Source organism: Bos grunniens, chromosome 16, assembly GCF_055505025.1.
Source record: "Bos grunniens cultivar Pamir isolate PY7600 chromosome 16, Bosgru_T2T1.0, whole genome shotgun sequence".
In the NCBI taxonomy this organism is placed as follows: Eukaryota; Metazoa; Chordata; class Mammalia; order Artiodactyla; family Bovidae; genus Bos; species Bos grunniens.
Genome location: NC_141180.1, coordinates 58,646,104 through 58,665,389, shown reverse-complemented (window position 1 = coordinate 58,665,389; position 19,286 = coordinate 58,646,104).

Below are 19,286 nucleotides of genomic sequence, written 5' to 3'. Positions count from 1 at the left end.
ACTCTCTATCACAGCCCCCTCTTGATCTTCTTCCTACAGTTAATACCCTTCTTTACTGATGATGTATTTAATCATTTTTTTGTATTCATTCATTTATCATGTGCTTTGCCAAGTTGAATGCAGGCACCACAAGGGCAAGAATCTGCATCTTAGTCACTATTATATTCCTAGTGCCTAACCTCATGTCTATCACATTGCAGGTGCTGAATAAATATATAGTGATTATATATTTAATTATATAATATATATAATTACATATCATATGTATACATACAGACATTGATATATAACATTTAATATAGTTACTTGTATGTATGTCTGTCATTTCCATTACATTCTGAACCTCTAAAGAGAACCCAGGTGTAATCAGTTTGCGATTTATTTTTTGTATGGCCATTCCTCCTGCCGTCTCATAACATGGTAGGAGCTCAACAAGTTCTTTGTGCTTAAATAAATACACGCATTGTTCCTTATCCACTACTTTTGTTGGAAGAAAGTCTTGAAAAAGCATCCTAGGTTGGAACTTTTTTTATCAGAAAGTTTTAGGGAAAAAATAAGTTGTACTACTCCAGTTTAAGCAAAAACAGTTCTGCCATCTCACAAAAAGAAAAACAAAGACAACTTTTGAGACCACTTTCTATATTTGATTGGAAATAAAATAGTGACAAGATGAAATATTCAAGAATGTGACCACTAAATAGAACCCTGTTGAAATGTTTTGACTTTTATCCTTGGACATATCTTGGTAGGTTAGCAGTTTACGAAGTGACCAGAGATGACATTTCCTCCCACCAATGTTGGGTGCATTCCCTTTGTCTGAAATGTGGCAAATACCTTGAATTTAAGCTTTGATGTCCCAGTCTTCAGACGACTTTTCAAGGCCCTTCAAGTGACAAATCTACCTGCTTGAAGATGATTCAAAGCCAATAGAAGTGTAAAGTTTTAAGAATAAGTTCTGCCTAATTTTAAAACTTACACTTGGTCATCATAAAACTTTTTTTTTTTTAGTTCTATCCGCTAGTGGGACTTTATAAAGCTTTGTACCTATTTCCATAAATACATATGGAATCCAGAAAGATGGTACTTATGAACCTGTTTGCAGGGCAGCAATGGACACTCAGACATAGAGAACAAACTTATGGACACGGGTGTGGAGGGAGGAAGGAAAGGGTGAGATGAACAGAGAGAGTAACATAGAAACATGCACACTATCATATGAAAAATAGATAGCCAATGGGAATTTGTTATATGACTCAGGGAACTCAAATGGGGGCTCGGTAACAACCTACAGCGATGCAATGGGGTGGGAGGCAGGTTCAAGAGGAGGGGACATATGTGTGCTTATGGCTGATTCATGTTGATGTATGGCAGAAACCAATACAATAGTATAAAGCAATTATCCTTCCATTAAAAATGAAAATTTTTAAATAAATAAATTTATATATTAACTTGGCAAAAAAAAAAGAATCTGCTATAAAGGTCAATTGAATGATAATTAAACATTTTGCCAAAGCTTTTGCTGTTGAGTGAACTTAAAATGAACAAATATTGAGTACCTACTATGTACACAGCCAGAATCAAATAGACATCACTGGTTCCGTCATTGCATGCAGTCTAGTGGGAGATGCTGACATCATAGCAGGCAATTACATTTCCACATGATGAGGCGAGACTAGGACATACATATTATCTTGTGACAGCTCTTAGGAGGGCCACTTAATCCACATGCAACCAGGAAGAACACTCCCTATCTGCATGTCAAATGCTATAAAAGATATTTTGATCCCAGCTTAATTTTTCCAGAATAATCTGTATCATCTTCAGAATAGCTTTTTTTTTAAACATTGCCATCACACTTTTATTTACAAATTTTATCCTTAGAACAGAGCTTCCCTGGTGGCTCAGTTAGTAAAGAATCCACCTGCAATGCAGGACACACTGGTTTGATCCCTGAGTCAGCAAGATTCCCTGGAGAATGAAAAGGTAACACACTCTAGTATTCTATCCTGGAGAATTCCATGGATCCTGGAGCCTGGTGGGCTACAGTCCATAGGGTCAAAAGAGTAGGAGCAGTTCAGTACAGTTCAGTCGCTCAGTCATGCCTGACTCTTTGTGACCCCATGGACTGCAGCACGCCAGGCTTCCCTGTCCATCACCAACCCCCAGAGCTTATTAAAATTCAGATTCATCGAGTCGGTGATGCCATCCAGCCATCTCATCCTCTGTCGTCCCCCTTTACTCCTGCCCCCAATCCCTCCCAGCATCAGAGTCTTTTCCAATGAGTCAACTCTTCGTATCAGGTGGTCAAAGTATTGGAGTTTCAGCTTCAACATCAGTCCTTCCAGTGAATACCCAGGACTGATCTCCTTTAGGATGGACTGGTTGGACCTCCTTGCAGTCCAAGGGACTCTCAAGAGTCTTCTCCAACACCACAGTTCAAAAGCATCAATTCTTCGGCACCCAGCTTTCTTCACCGTCCAACTCTCACATCCATACATGACTACTGGAAAAACCATAGCCTTGACTAGACGGACCTTTGTTGGCAAAGTAATGTCTCTGCTTTTCAATATGCTATATAAGTTGGTCATAACTTTCCTTCCAAGGAGTAAGCGTCTTTTAATTTCATGGCTGCAATCACCATCTGCAGTGATTTTGAAACCCCCCAAAATAAAGTCTGACACTGTTTCCACATCTATTTCCCATGAAGTGATGGGACCAGATGCCATGATCTTAGTTTTCTGAAAGTTGAGTTTTAAGCCCACTTTTTCACTCTCCACTTTCACTTTCATCAAGAGGCTTTTGAGTTCCTTTTCACTTTCTGCCATAAGGGTGGTGTCATCTGCATATCTGAGGTTATTGATATTTCTCCTGGCAATCTTGACTCCAGCTTGTGCTTCTTCCGGCCCAGCATTTCTCATGATGTACTCTGCATAGAAGTTAAATAAGCAAGATGACAATATACAGCCTTGAAGTATTCCTTTTCCTATTTGGAACCAGTCTGTTGTTCCATGTCCAGTTCTAACTGTTGCTTCCTGACCTGCATATAGGTTTCTCAAGAGGCAGGTCAGGTGGGTCTGGTATCCCCATCTCTTTCAGAATTTTCCACAGTTTATTGTGATCCACACAGTCAAAGGCTTTAGCATAGTCAATAAAGCAGAAATAAATGTTTTTCTGGAACTCTCTTGCTTTTTCCATGATCCAGAGGATGTTGGCAATTTGATCTCTGGTTCCTCTGCCTTTTCTAAAACCAGCTTGAATATCTGGAATTTCATAGTTCATGTGTTGCTGAAGCCTGGCCTGGAGAATTTTGAGCATTACTTTACTAGCATGTGAGATGAGTGCAATTGTGAGGTAGTTTGAACATTCTTTGGCATTGCCTTTCTTTGGGATTAGAATGAAAACTGACCTTTTCCAGTCCTGTGGCCACTGCTGAGTTTTCCAAATTTGCTGGCATATTGAGTGCAGCACTTTCACAGCATCATCTTTCAGGATTTGAAAGAGCTCAACTGGAATTCCATCACCTCCACTAGCTTTGTTCGTAGTGATGCTTTTTAAGGCCCACTTGACTTCACATTCCAGGATGTTTGGCTCTAAGTCAGTGATCACACCATTGTGATTATCTGGGTCATGAAGATCATTTTTGTATAGTTCTCCTGTGTATTCTTGCCACCTCTTCTTAATATCTTCTGCTTCTGTTAGGTCCATACCATTTCTGTCCTTTATCAAGCCCATCTTTGCATGAAATGTTCCCTTGGTATCTCTAATTTTCTTGAAGTGATCTCTAGTCTTTTCTATTCTGTTGTTTTCCCCTATTTCTTTGAATTGATCGCTGAGGAAGGCTTTCTTATCTCTTCTTGCTATTCTTTGGAACTCTGCATTCAGTTGCTTATATCTTTTGTTTTCTCTTTTGCTTTTCACTTCTCTTCTTTTCACAGCTATTTGTAAGGCCTCCTCAGACAGCCATTTTGCTTTTTTGCATTTCTTTTCCATGGGCATGGTCTTGATCCCTGTCACGAACCTCCGTCTATAGTTCATCAAGCACTCTATCAGATCTAGTCCCTTAAATCTATTTCTCACTTCCACTGTATAATCATAAGGGATTTGATTTAGGTCATACCTGAATGATCTGTGGTTTTCCCTACTGTCTTCAATTTAAGTCTGATATTGGCAATAAGGAGTTCATGATCTGAGCCACAGTCAGCTCCTGGTCTTGTTTTTGCTAACTGTATAGAGCTTCTCCATCTTTGGGTGCAAAGAACATAATCAATCTGATTTAGGTGTTGACCATCTGGTGATGTCCATGTGTAGAGTCTTCTCTTGTGTTGTTGGAAGAGGGTGTTTGGTACGACCAGTGCATTCTCTTGGCAAAACACTATTGGTGCTTGCCCTGCTTCATTCTGTACTCCAAGGCCATATTTTCCTGTTACTCCAGGTGTTGCTTGACTTCCTACTTTTGCATTCCAGTCTCCTATAATGAAAAGGACATCTTTTTTAGGTGTTAGTTCTAAAAGGTCTTGTAGGTCTTCATAGAACCATTCAACTTCAGCTTCTTCAGCGTTACTGGTTGGGGCATAGGCTTGGATCACCATGATATTGAATGGTTTGTCTTGGATACAAACAGATCATTCTGTGGTTTATGAGACTGCATCCAAGTACTGCATTTTGGACTCTTTTGTTGACCATGATGGCTACTCCATTTCTTCTAAGGGATTACTGCCCACAGTAGTAGATATAATGGTCATGAGTTAAATTCACCCATTCCAGTCCATTTTAGTTCGCTGATTCCTAGAATGTCAATGTTCACTCTTGCCATTTCCTGTTTGACCACTTCCAATTTGCCTTGATCCATGGACCTGACATTCCAGGTTCCTATGCAAAATTGCTCTTTACAGCATCGGACCTTGCTTCTATCACCAGTCACATCCACAACTGGGTATTGTTTTTGCTTTGGCTCCATCCCTTCATTCTTTCTGGAGTTGTTTCTCCACTGATCTCCAGTGGATATGGGTACCTACTGACCCAGGGAGTCCCTCTTTCAGTATCCTATCATTTTGCCTTTTCATGCTGTTCATGGAGCTCTCAAGGCAAGAATACTGAAGTGGTTTGCCATTCCCTTCTCCAGTGGACTACATTCTGTCAGACCTCTCCACCATGACCTGTCTCTTGGGTGCCCCACACAGGCATGGCTTAGTTTCATTGAGTTAGACAAGGCTGTGGTCCTAGTGTGATTAGATTGACTAGTTTTCTGTGATTATGGTTTCAGCGTGTCTGCCTTCTGATGCCCTCTTGCAACACCTACCATCTTACTTGGTTTTCTCTTACCTTGGACGTGGGGTATCTCTTCACAGCTGCTCCAGCAAAGCACAGCCGCTGCTCCTTACCTTGGACGAGGGGTATCTCCTCACAGCCACCCCTCCTGACCTTGAACATGGCGTAGCTCCTCTCAGCCCTTCTGCACCCATGCAGCCACCGCTGCCTGGACATGGGGTTACTCCTCTCAGTTTAGAATACTCAGAATACCCTTAGAATACTCAGTCTTAATTGATACTCAGTCTACCCTGTCTAAATTAAACTAGTGCTCACATGACAAAGCCAGCTCTGAACTCTACATTATGAGAGCTCCCTGCTGCTAAAAAAATACATGTTAAGTCTAGCTTTGTCACTCAATAACCAATCTTCAGTGTATGAGAAACAAGACTGATAGGCTTTATATCGTCAGAGTATTTATTATAGAAAATGTGTGGTGAATTAAACTTTTTGAATTGGTGGGGTCTGAATTTATGAGATGAACTAAACTTGCTATAGAAAAACAATTAAATTTTGCAAAGCACAGGTAAGTTACAGGAGAAAAGCTGAATTCACAGTCACATCAGGATAATACAAGTTCTAATGTGGCCTGTCTGGAGAAGTTCCAGGGAAGAAATCTCATGGATACTAGTCACTGGAGACAGTATCAGTTCAGTTCAATCACTCAGTCGTGTCTGACTCTTCACGACCCCATGAATCACAGCATGCCAGGCCTCCTTGTCCATCACCAACTCCCGGAGTTCACCCAAACTCATGTGCATGGAGTCAGTGATGCCATCCAGCCATCTCATCCTCTGTCATCTCCTTCTCCTCCTGCCCCCAGTCCCTCCCAGCATCAGGGTCTTTTCCAATGAGTCAACTCTTCACATGAGGTGGCCAAAGTATGGGAGTTTCAGCCTCAGCATCAGTCCTTCCAATGAACACCCAGGACTGGTCTCCTTTAGGATGGTATAGTTAGATTGAAAAATTGTATCTCCCCTACTCACATGACCCACTAGTACTGAGCACTCACCTTCTCCCAGCAACCAGGGCAATTATAATTTATTGAATGTATTGGCTTAGATGTTTTCCTTTACTATTAGGCTGAGAGTTTCTTGACAGTTGGGATCAAGTCTTTGAATCCTAAAACCTAACATAGTAGCAACATAACTGTGGTACATAACGCAGGTTCAAACAGCACTGTCAAATAATTAATTCATTGGTTGAAGAATTAAATATAAGTGCTGAACACTATGCAAGGATAGCTCCGATGACAGCTATCTCTGTGGTCAGTTTGTTTTGTTCGCGCTTGATTCCAGAGCACTTAAGACTCTCATTATGGTTTTTTGTTGAATGGCTGAGTCTGTCATGTCTTTGTAATGTAGATATGTCTCTAAAGACAAAATTTTGTCAACAGAGTGAGTATTCTGCAGATATCTAAAAGATACTTAGAGTTGTAGGAAGTACCCATGCTGCTGCTGCTGCTGCTAAGTCACTTCAGTCATGTCCGACTCTGTGCAACCCCATAGATGGCAGCCCACCAGGCTCCCCCGTCCCTGGGATTCTCCAGGCAAGAACACTGGAGTGGGTTGCCATTTCACTCTCCAATGCATGAAAGTGAAAAGTGAAAGTGAAGTCGCTCAGTCGTGCCCGACTCTTAGCGACCCCATGGTCTGCAGCCTACCAGGCTCCTCTGTCCATGGGATTTTCCAGGCAAGAGTACTGGAGTAGGGTGCCATCGCCTTCTCCGAGGAAGTACCCATAGAGGTTCCTTAATTCAACTTCTCATGTCTTGGTTAAAGGAAAAGGGACACTTCCCTTACCTGGATATTTTCTTTGCTTGTCCACTCTGGTGGTAAGACGTGAACTTCAGTAATGAGAAGTGGGAATTATATTTTGTATGAGCAGAAGATTAAGGAATAGGGTTTTCCAGCCTCCAACTGAGAAACACAACTTACTTATTTAGGATGGAATTTTATTTGCACATCAAGATCTATCCAGCCAGGATTAGAGCCATGTGAGAAAGAAAAAAAAAAAAAAACCAAAACCCAACCATCACAACACTGGCAAAAAAACACATTTTCACAGGTTAGCAATAAAGCAAAACATTTTTCATTTTTGCCTCAAATTTTTGGCACAGCCAAGGGACAATTTTCTCAAACAGAATGGAAGAGCGCAGAGGAGAATGGCAGTATGTAAGTGGACTGTTCATAAACACTGGAAAAGGATGAACATTCTAGATGCTGGTCCGAGGTGTGATTTTTTTTTTGAGAAGTCTCTAGCAGGGTGTCTTGCTTGCTTTCCGTGTCTGTTTCTTTCTTTCCTTTTTACAGAAATGCATATTTTCCTATCCATTAAGATTTATAGTTTTCTGCCAACTACTTCACTGGAATAAGTTTTCCCTTTAACAATGCACATACTAGACTGTAATGTACCCATAAAAATTTCTTCTCAGATAGTGCTTACAAAATGCATTTCTTTAGGACTCAAGACAAATAGAAGTACAGTATGTGCCATTTAGAACCAAGTATGGCTCTCACTTATTAGGAGAATGTGTTGGAACCACAATTGTTTTATCAGAAGATCAAATTCAAGAAATGAAACATCTCCAGGTTGGGACAAATACATGAACTAACAGTTTTTGAGAAAAATTAGGACTGTCACTGAATCCTCTGGCTCATCGGATCTTCTGTATGGCTTACCCATTAGCTGGACTGCAAGAAATGCATCTCCATTTTCCCATCACTGCCAGACCCATGAACTTGGTGGCACTGACCATAGCACTCTAAAAAAATCAAGGTTTAAAAAAGAGATTTAAAAACAGAGAAAATTTTTTAATCATGCTTTCATAACTTTTGGTGAACAGTTGGTTTAAATTTCCAAATAACTCTTTTCAAAAGGATAGTATCAAAACACATGCAAAAAATAAAAGACTAAATAAAGCACAATAAATTATTTCACTGCTAAGGTATTAGATTTCAAAGAGAGAAGAGAGTACACATAAGGATATTAGAGTGGACGCTATTGGATCTTTGGGAATTGCTGTCAGATATTGATGAAAACAGAAAGACTGTAGGAGATCAGATAAAAGAGAGAAATGATTACATTTGGAAGAACAATGTGGACTACGTGGCCAACAGAGATTTCAAATGTAAGCTAATAGCAGCCCACGAAAGAACAAAGTTGGAGCCAGTCCCACATCTTTAACCACATTTACAATCATTCAGCATCTGTAAAAATTTTTACATAGCATTTTTGCTCATTTCGAAATTTGCAAAATACATATTTAATAGGTTTAGCATGTCAGTCAGTCATTTCGTCCACGGGCAGTGAAAAGGATTTGTGTTTTTTAAAAAATGAGCTGGGTTTTGATGCCTCTGCCCTTTCAGCTCTGCCCCAGCCAGCTGTAATCACAGCTGATTCACAGCCCAGAGATGCTGTAAACAATGTGTTCTGTACATTTCAGCATCCACGCTGCTGAGAAAAGCCATCATCTTATACTTTCATCTTCTTTCTCCCAAATTTCACATCCCAGCAACCTGGAACAGAGAGGCCATTTTCAAATTGCTTATTGTCCTCCTTACCTTACCAAATATCACCAAAGAGAAAAAATAAAAAAATAAAAGATACATATTTTCACAAAACATATTTTCCTATCTGATAGGAATATTAACTGCTACATTTGAAATGATCAGAGATGACTCAAACTGAAACATAATTTGAAAAAATAATAATTGAAAAGCCAGCTGGGACAGTAACTGGGAAATTGAGCTAGGTCTGCCAGTTCTGCAAGAGCAGGGTTGTCAAATACACCTGGACTGAAAGTCCCTTTTGTGATGATTTCATTATATTAAGACAACCTGAAGTAGTCACAGCATGAATGGCTGTCTGTTTCATTTCAATTATATAGATGTTATTTTACTACAAGACTCAAGCTTTTCAAAGTGTCCCTGAAACTTTTCAAAGGATAGAAATGGATTCCATCCTTTCTTCCCATCTCTGGTCATCTTTATTTACACTTAGTCAACAATTGAAAAGAAAAAAAAACAGTCGATATCAAAGACATGCTAGAAAGGCATCCTGAATTAATTAGTAGCATAGATCCTATTCTTCCTATTGCTTAGGATCTATTACAACAGATATTTGCTTCCAGATGGGGCATCAATACTTCAATTATGGGGTATGAGAACCTCAATTAATAAGTGACTGGATTAGAGACCTTTCCTATCTTTGTGGGCAACAGAAAAGAAATACAAACAGAAATTTGTAGGTGAAAATCTCTCAACACTACCCAAATTTTGTTATCACTTATAAACCCTAAACTAATTTGATATCAAAACTTCCTTTGGTGTTGCATAAACAGAGATTTGGAAAGCTGCTCCACTCAGTTCATTTCATCTGCCATCTGTAACAACTTCATACTGACTCCATATTTATGTGATTCTATACCCAGAAGTTCATAACAGAATATTATGACTTGCAGCTGAATTACAAAAAGAATTATGCAGATACAGTATAACACAGAGCATTTCTTTCATGGAGATCGTTTAGGAAGGGGACTTATTTTCATAATCTGCTTTCCAATTTTACTGGAAGAAGAAGACATAGCTCAGGGTAGTACAAAATTATTAGAGAACTTACATCTGTTGGTACTTTTCAGTAGTATCTTTAAGATAGATTTTTGAATTTGTTTCAATCTTGATTAGAGTTGACACAATGAACAAAAAAAGATATTTCTACACAATGGCAAATCCTAACTGAAAATAATATTGTTTCAGTTTGGGGGGGAATATTCTTCAAGGAAATCGTTTCACTTTGTGTTTTGAAAGAAAAGAAAAAGTACTGATTGGAATTAGTGTCTTCCTTGTAAGAAGTTACATTTTCATCTGAGATGATTTAGGTGGCATGGTGGTAAAGATATGAGCAAAATAACCATTTGGTGAAAATGTCTTGCAATTCTATAATGAATCAATGCACGGCTTTTTGGGTGTTTTTCTTCCCAGGGTCTCTCATCACATTCTAGTTTCTAGATTACAATCTAGTATTGTGGTAGTAAAGTGCTCTGGAGTGAGACATCTTGGGCCTGAGATCTCAACCAACTCCTTATAACTGTATATTGAGCAAGTTACTCAACTTTCCTTATCTATAATATAGTGGCCTTATTTCTTCCATTGTAAAATTGTTGTGAAATTGAGACAATGTGTAAAAAATGGTTCATTCACTGCTAAGTATGTAGTAATTGCACTATATTTAATATTAAATTGGCAAAATTTTTAAACTAAAGAGTGATTATCTGCTGCTTAGCAATCTGGCTGAGGAAAACTACAAGCCTTGTAAACCGTTGAGGACTCCCACCACCAGGACAAGACCCTCAGCCTTTCAGAATGTGGTTACTGCTCATGACCCCAACCTACATCGAGTCAATATGTTATTACTATTTTATCAAGTAAGTTCAAACTTCTCTCCTCTTAAATCCACACCCCCCTCATTGGTCTAAGCGCTCCATGCCTTAATGGGCAGGACAACTTTCTCTCAATGTTTTATTTCATTTTCAATCTACTCTAATGACCACTCCTCAAGTCCAAGTGTATTATCCTGAAACTATTATTGTTGCAAATCAAATTCCCAAGAAAAACAGTATCAGTAGATTTCTTTTCACTTAATGTATTATCAGACAATACGAAACATAGATCTAACAAAACATATCTCCTCAATCTGTGAAGAAATGCCCTTAAGTTGAACCACAAATTTGGTTTCATATCACTAACTCTTCTAAGAAAAAGAAACAAAATAAGAACAGATTGCCCTTGCTGATTATATTTAAAGAACCTCCCTCATAAGATAGAGAGGTGTTCGATTCTTAAGAGGTTTTTCAGATGGGTATTGTTTAGTTGGCTTCTTATTATTAAATTGTCTGTTTTTATTCATTTTAAGGGGGTAACAGATGAAACTGTTCAGCTGTCAAAAGCTCATATATGAGTTATCTATTGCTGTATAAAAAACTACCTCAACACTTAATGACTTACAGGAATGACCATTTTATTTGCTTATTACTCTATGTGTTAGCCATTTGGGCTGGGCTCAACTGGAAGGCTATTCTGCTTCTGTTATCTTTGGTCACTTACGAAACTGCAGTCAACCAGTAATGAAACTGGAGTGTCATGGGCTAACTTGGCCTCACAGAAATCTCTCGAAATTATCAGTAACAGTTGACTGGGACACATGTCTCCAGCAGGAGAGCCTGAGCTGGTGGAGTACTAGGTTCCAGAGTACAAGTACAGAAGCTACAAGACTGCCTGAGAATTAGATTCACATGCCATCATTTCTACTTCATTCTGTCTAAGCCCAGAGACATGTATACTCAGAGAGGAATTATAGCATCCACACTGCCAATATTCTGCCATGCCCCATATACCTTTGTAAGAATCAATTAATCCATGCTTAATTTCTACTCATCTTCCTGATTCACCTAGATGACTTTTTTCCTTACTATGCACTATGTGCCAGGTGCTAGTGATACAGAAGGAGCTATATATGTGTGCGTGTGTGTGTATCCGTGTGTGTGTGTGTGTGTGTGTGTGCGTACAGCTCTTGCTCTAAATGATTTCATCTCTGCCAGAGAGTAAAGTTTAGTGCATTTCCTGGATGTGAAGTGGCTCAGTGACCATGTGACGCAATTAGTTGGGTTCAGCTGAACTGCTGAACCTGACCAGGCACTGCAGAGATGTATGCCATTCATCACAAAATGGACTGGGCAAGAAAGTTTACATGTGCATTTACAAACTCAACCTCATTACTTCATGACAGTAAATGAATAGAAGCAAGCAAATCAAATACTCTTTTTTTTTTTTTGCCAAGACTAAATTAATTACATTGTCATCACACTTGCATGACAAAACAGGTTTTGATCCCCACTGAAGCAGATTAGGGTGGTAGTTAAGAATTTGGTTATGCAAAAGAAAACAGAAAAAAAAAATATATATATATATATATTCTTTTTTCATATGTAAGTGAAGTCTCCACATTCTCACCAAAAAATAGAAGCTATACTATAATCTATCTCATACAATTATATGTGGAACAGAGAAGAGAAAGCACAAAGTGTATAAAATTCTTCATTACATATATAACAGTATTATTATTTTATAACTTGTGAAGAACAAGGACTCTCATTTAGAACTGTTTGCTGAAAGATTCAGAATCTGAACTTACTTAAGTGTCAACGGTTTCTCTCCTTTACCCCTTACCTTTCAAGGATCTTGGAAAACCAAACAAAAATTAATAGAAGAAGGTTTAAATGTAGTATACTGGTTTGAACTGGGATCAACTGTCTTTTCCTGAAACAATTTTTTTTAATTGGATGGAACATAAAAAAAAAAAAATGTGTGTGTGTGTATTTACTACTGATGGTAGCAAATGACTTCTGATTTTCCTTTTTTTCTGACAGAAAAAAATCTTTGCTTTCTTGTAGTACATTTTATTTTTCTAATCCCTTACTCCACAAGATATATTGAGTATGGAATAATAGAAAAAAAGAATACCCACTTGACATACTCTACATTCATTCCAGGGCCAAGAACTGCCAATTCAGAAACAAGGACTAAAATTCATGACATTAAGAAGGAAGGTCAGATTTCAGTGTTTTCAGTAAAGATATGCCAGGAACCTGATATTTAGGGCCAAATTCCAATTTTAAAAATTAGCTTTTATCTACCCAAAGTTGCGATGCTGTACCAATTAAGGAATAAAATATCCCTCTGCACTCTGGACACCACCAACCCGATGCTAGAAGATTCTTGCAGCTGACAATGCCTGACTCTAAAGTTGTGACTGTTGGACTTCAGTTGGTTATGTCATCACTTGAGCATTATTTAAATATGTTTCTCCTTTTAATTCAATTTCCTGTTTTGTTTTCTCAAAACCATAAATTGTCTCTTAAGAAAGTTTACAAAATGCATATTGTTTTCCCCTGAGACCTGTGCTATTCCTCAACTGGGTACTGCCTGCCTGCCAAAGGACTTTTTTTTTTTTAAGTTTTCCCTTTATTGGTTTTGCATAATGGTTGCAACAATTTCCAAGTAATGAAAAAAGAATGAAGAATGTATGTCCTTTCCATCAGACAGCCACAATGTCAATGTTAAAACAAAGCAAAACAAAACAAAACTCCACCCTCCAAGTGGTCTTGGACACCCAGCCACCCTCTTCCCAGTTCCCTTATTTGGATTTTAAGATGTTTCTTATCATTTTTCCTCTTGTTCAAAATAAACTACTTATGCCCAAAGAAAATCTGCCATGTAGGACACTTATGGTAACGTTCTTGTGGTTTGGGTTGGACCCTAGATCCGCTACCAACTAGTGTAGAACCCTTGGGGGATGTGACCTAACTTCTCTGAACCTATACTGTGTCAATTGTAAACAAAGAATAATGGAGCTTACTTCACTGGATTGTTTTGAAGATTAAAGATGTGAATGTGAGCGTGCCCAGTACAGTGTAAATTGAAGCTGAATGTGAATCAGTTGTCTGTTTTACGGGTGAAATGACCATTTTCTGCCCTCAAGGCACATTGGGTAGATGGAGAAGGAGAAGGACATGGGGAGAGAGACTGTGATGAAAGGCAAGCCTACTGGAGAGACACACTGACCTGATGGGGAGGGACCAGATCCTGTCCTGCTGGATGCCAGAAACAGATAACAGATCTGCATAAAATGGGGTTTTAACCCAGTTTTGCATCCACAATAGCATGTAATTTGCACTAACGATTGCTACATTTTTTTTATAGCCCAAAACAAGTATTACCATACACAGGAACCTATAATGAAGTCCATAAGCCATAGCTTGTGACCAAATCTGGCTCACTATTATTGTAAATAAAGTTTTATTGGGATGGAGCCACACATCTTTATCTAAGTATTGTTTATGTGGCTTTTATGCTACAATGGAGAGTTAAGCCTTCACTGCAGAGACCTTTCATGGCCCACAAAGCCAAAAATAGTTACCATCTGGCCCTGGTCCTGTATAGAAATTTTACCAAACCCTGGCCTATGGAATTGAGTTACCTATTCACTTCTGCCTGAATAGTGAGAGAGCTCTTGGAGAACCTCTAATTCACATACCATGTGGTTTTTTGAAGATTATATTTTGATGTAGAAGCTTCATTTTCGCAAGGAAATTATTTACTCAATGCTTTTTTAAAGGAGAACCTAATTTTATTAAAAACAAACAAAAAACAAAGAGTACCTATGATGTGCTGAGACGTGTCACTAGCAATAGTAGGCATCTTGATGCAGGAAGGGTACCATAATGCAGAGGATGAACTAACGGCCCTGGGGTGGACCCCTCCATGCTGACTATCAGTATAAAGCCAAAGCTAAGGTAAACACAAAAAGAAAAATGAATACCACTGAATTTATTTTATTTTCATTCCCAGCCTTCCTCTGGATCTGGTGCATACATGTGTGCTGAGTTGCTTCAGTTATGTCCGACTCTTTGTGACCCTATGGATTGTGGCCTTCCAGGCTCCACTGTCCATGGGATTCTCCAGGCAAGAATACTAGTGTGGGTTGCCATGCCCTCCTCCAGGGGATCTTCCTAACACAAAGGTGGCACCCATGTTTCTTACGTCTCCTGCATTGGCAGGTGGATTCTTTAACACTAGCACCAACTGGGAAGCCCATCTACCTTGGGGTCACATGAAATATCACCACGTGGAGACACTGGACAAAAGACACAGTTCATGGAAACCTGACTTGTAGATCAGAGGCCCAGTTACAGTAGTCATGCCACACCAGGGCTGACATTTCTACCTTGGCAGAAATTGTGTACATGTGGCCCCTCATTCTCCAAGGTCACATTCTGGGTGCTAGAACACGATGTGCAACTGTGTTTGTCTGGCCTAAGGAGGAGCTAAAACAATCGATAATTGACTTGAGGTCATATCCTCTCTAAATGGCAGCTGCTTATACTGTACTTACTGTACAAGAAAGGTCAAGTTGGCGTGGCTTTTTGACTCTCTCTGCAAAATCCATTTGGATCCATTTATTTTACTACTATCAACCTGGGGGACAAAGGAAAATTCAGCCCTAGGAATGTAGAAACCACTGTACTTAAAATGATATCCTTTACTTATTCATTTTAAGTAGAAGGCCACACAGACACAGAAAAGCAGCGGGCTCATGAATTGAGATTTAAGGTCCATTCTGGCTGAAGGGTCCTCCCTGATGCTCAATCCTAGAGGCAGTACTCCTCAGTCTTGAATCATTTCCAAACCTTCCAGGCCCAGGAGAGTTTTGCATGTTGAAAGACTGCAGGATGGGACCCCGTAACATTCCCCAGAAAGTTCAGGCTGAAACTGCATTCAGGCCAAGTCTGTATGGTGCACTGCTCTGTAATTGTTGGGTTTCTTCCAGAAGGCTCTCAACACATGGGACTCCAGTGAAGTTCAGCATGTGGAAAGGGCTGGAGCCTGAAGCCTGTGTGTTTGTAATGGAAATAGAGCAGTGACCCTGTGATCCAGGTCTGTATCTGTGCCGCCATAAATTGTGTTTCTCTAAACAGAGCAGCAGAAATGCCCATAATGGCTGGGGGCAGGGAGAGTCTGTAAAAGGCTCCCTCAGGTAGGGAGGTGGCAGAGCCTCCTAATAAGAAAACAATGAGTTTAAGAAGGTCTTAACAGTTTGCAAAAGTACCTTCACGTTTAAGATTCTCAGAACAAGCCTCTGATGTGGGTAAGGCAAGCATTGTTTTCCTCCCTTTATGCATGAAGCATCTGAAACAGAAAAGTCAAAGGTCTTTCTCAAGGTTCGCAGAGAGCCAGTCAGAATCAGAGCTAATGTCCTTTGATACCTAGTTCAGTATTCTTTCTAATGAATTTTTCTCTGATTTTTGTTTCCATGTGACTGTCTAACGCTATCATAGGTATTCAAACACAATACCTGTCCATGAAATAAATCTTATGCAAACACTCTCAAAGACTTGACCAACCTGAGGCAAGAGTGAAGGACAAGAAACATTTGCCAATCATAATGATTATATTAATAAATGCCTTGAGAACATAAAGCTTCTTTTATGAAATATAATCTAGTATAACTAGAAGTTTGGAATGGTCCCTTCAATCTTGAATGGGCATGATTTCATCGTCATTGATGAGTAGGAAACAGCTGAGTCAGGCACCACCAGCCAGTAATTCTGTAATAGATATCAGCCAAGGTTCAGATAACTGAGTTACCTGAAAGCAGGGGTCTCCAACTTCCAAAATCCAATGCCTGATGATCCGAGGTGGAACTGATGTAATAATAATAAAAATAATGTGCACAATAAATGTAATGCACTTGAATGATCCCAAATCCCTCCCTCCACCCAGTCCACGGAAAAACTGTCTTCTACAAAAATCAGTCCCTGGTACCAGAAAGACTGGGGATTGCTGCCCTAGAGGACACACAGATGTCCATGAAGACAGCAATGAGAAGAATACGGTTAGGACCAAAAGTGAGGCCCATGGGAAAGCCCACTCCATCAGAGGAACAGACATGGCTTTCTTCTTGTACACACACCCACTGAGTCCTACCATGATTAAGTGAAAAAGCCCTTGAGCTTGCTCCCCATGACTTAGTGCATCAAACATGCAGTGCTTTCTGATACTCTATCACTATCTGATACTCCTCAAGGTGCTCAGGTAGCCTGGACTCCAATGTTCTCCTTTGTGTTTGTCCCACCTGACTCCACATTCCCTCTATCCCATCAATAATCCAAAGATAAGGAAGAGGAAATCAGAGGGATGCAGAGCTCTATGGAATATACGGTACTGAAAAACAAAGTCTAGCCAAATCACAAGTCAAAAAGATACGGTAGCAATTAGGTATCAAGGAAATTCATGCTCAAATAAGGGAATTCAGCAGCCAGACCCTGAATTTAGGTTAGCTGGGTCTTTTCTACCAATCTGTGCATTCTCTCCACAGATACTTGCATAATCACAGTGCTCCATGCATCTCCCTTAGAGAGTGAGAATATGAACATTTTTATTTCTTTTCTTTTTGCACTTTTTAATATGAATAAAGCTGGAACTCACATAGCACTAATTAAAAATAAATGTAGACTTTTTCAGTCTCCCAACATAGAAGAATACCAAACATTGGTTTGACAGAAGTAAAATAAAACAGAAGTTGTACGACATTAGCCAGAAACTTCTTTTTCAAAAACAAAAATTATGTGTTTTTGGAAATGAGGACTAAGTGGCATAGCTTGTTTTGTAACTTCAGCACTTGTGATTGGTTTGTTCATATTTTCTTTTTCTTGCTGGTTCAGTCTTAGAAGACTGTATCTTTCTAACCATTTGCCCATTTCTTCTAAGTTGTTCATTTTATTGTAGCCGTCTCTTATGATCCTTTGTACTTCTTTGGTGTCAGCTTCTCTTTTTTCATTTCTAATTTTATTGATTTGAGTCCTCTTCCTTCTTTTCTTGGTGAGTTTGGCTAAAGGTTTAACAATTTTGTTTGTCTTCTCAAAGAACTAGCTTTCAGTTTTATTGATCTTTGTTAATGTTTTCTTCATGTCTATTTCATTTATTTCTGCTCTTACTTTTGTGATTTCTTTCCTTATACTAACTTTGGGTTTTATTTGTTCCTTTCTCTAGTTCCTTTAGGTATAAAGTTAAGTTGGTTATTTGAGATTTTTCTTATTTCCTAAGGTAATGCTGCTGCTGCTGCTGCTAAGTCGCTTCAGTCTTAACTTCCGTCTTAGAACTGTTTTCATTGCACCCCTTAGGTCTTAGATCGTCATCTTTTCATTGTCATTTGTCTCTAGGTAATTTTTTATTTCCTCTTGGATTTCTTCAGTGAGCCACTGGTTGTTTAGTTAGCTTGTTTTTTTAATGATGCAATCATTCATTCAAAGTATCATCCTTCTATGTAGGAAGACAGATGGATGGCCAACAGGCACGTGAAAAGATGCTCAACATCACTAATTTTTAGAGAAAAGGAAATCAAAAATACAATATGGTGTCACTTCACTCCAGTCAGAGTAGCTGTCATCAAAAAAGTCTACAAATAATAAATGCTGGAGAGGATGTGGAGAAAAGGAACCCCTCCTACATTGTTAAAAATATAAATTGGTACAGTCACTATGGAGAACAGTATGGAAGTTCCTCATAAAAACTAAAAATACAGTTACCATATGATCTAGCAATCCCACTTCTGGATATATATCTGGAAAAGATGAAGACTCTAATTCAAAATGATACACACACCCCAGTGTCCATAGCAGCACTATTTACAATATCCAAGACATGGAAGCAATGTACGTGTCCATTGACAGATGAATGAATAAAGAAGATACAATATATATATATATATACACAATGGAATATTATTCATCCATGAAAAAGAATGAAATAAGATAATTTGCAACAACATGGATGGACCTGAGGTTAACATACTAAGTGAGGTAAGTCAGGCAGAGAAAGACAAAGATCATGATATCACTTATACATGGAATCTAAAAAAAGAGATACAAATGAACTTATTTATAAAACAAAACAGATTCACAGACATAGAAAACAACCTTATGGTGACCTAAGGGAAATTAGGAAAGGAAAGGAAAGTGAAGTCGCTCAGTTGTGTCTGACTCTTTGCGACCCCATGGACTGTAGCCTACCAGGTTCCTCTGTCCATGGGATTTTCCAGGCAATAGCACTGGAGTGGATTGCCATTTCCTTCTCCAGGGCATCTTCCCGACCCAGAGATTGAACCCAGGTCTCCCGCATTGTAGACAGACGCTTTACTGTCTAAGCCACCAGGGAAGTCCTGAAGGAAAATTAGGGGGAGGGATAAATAAAGGGAAATTAGGGGGAGGGATAAATCAGGAGTTTGACATTAACAGATACACAGAACTATATATACGATAGATAGACAAGGATCTACAGTACAGCACAGGGAACTATATTCAAAATCTTGTAATAGCATATAATGGAAAAGAAACTGAAAAATAAGTGATGTATATCACTGTG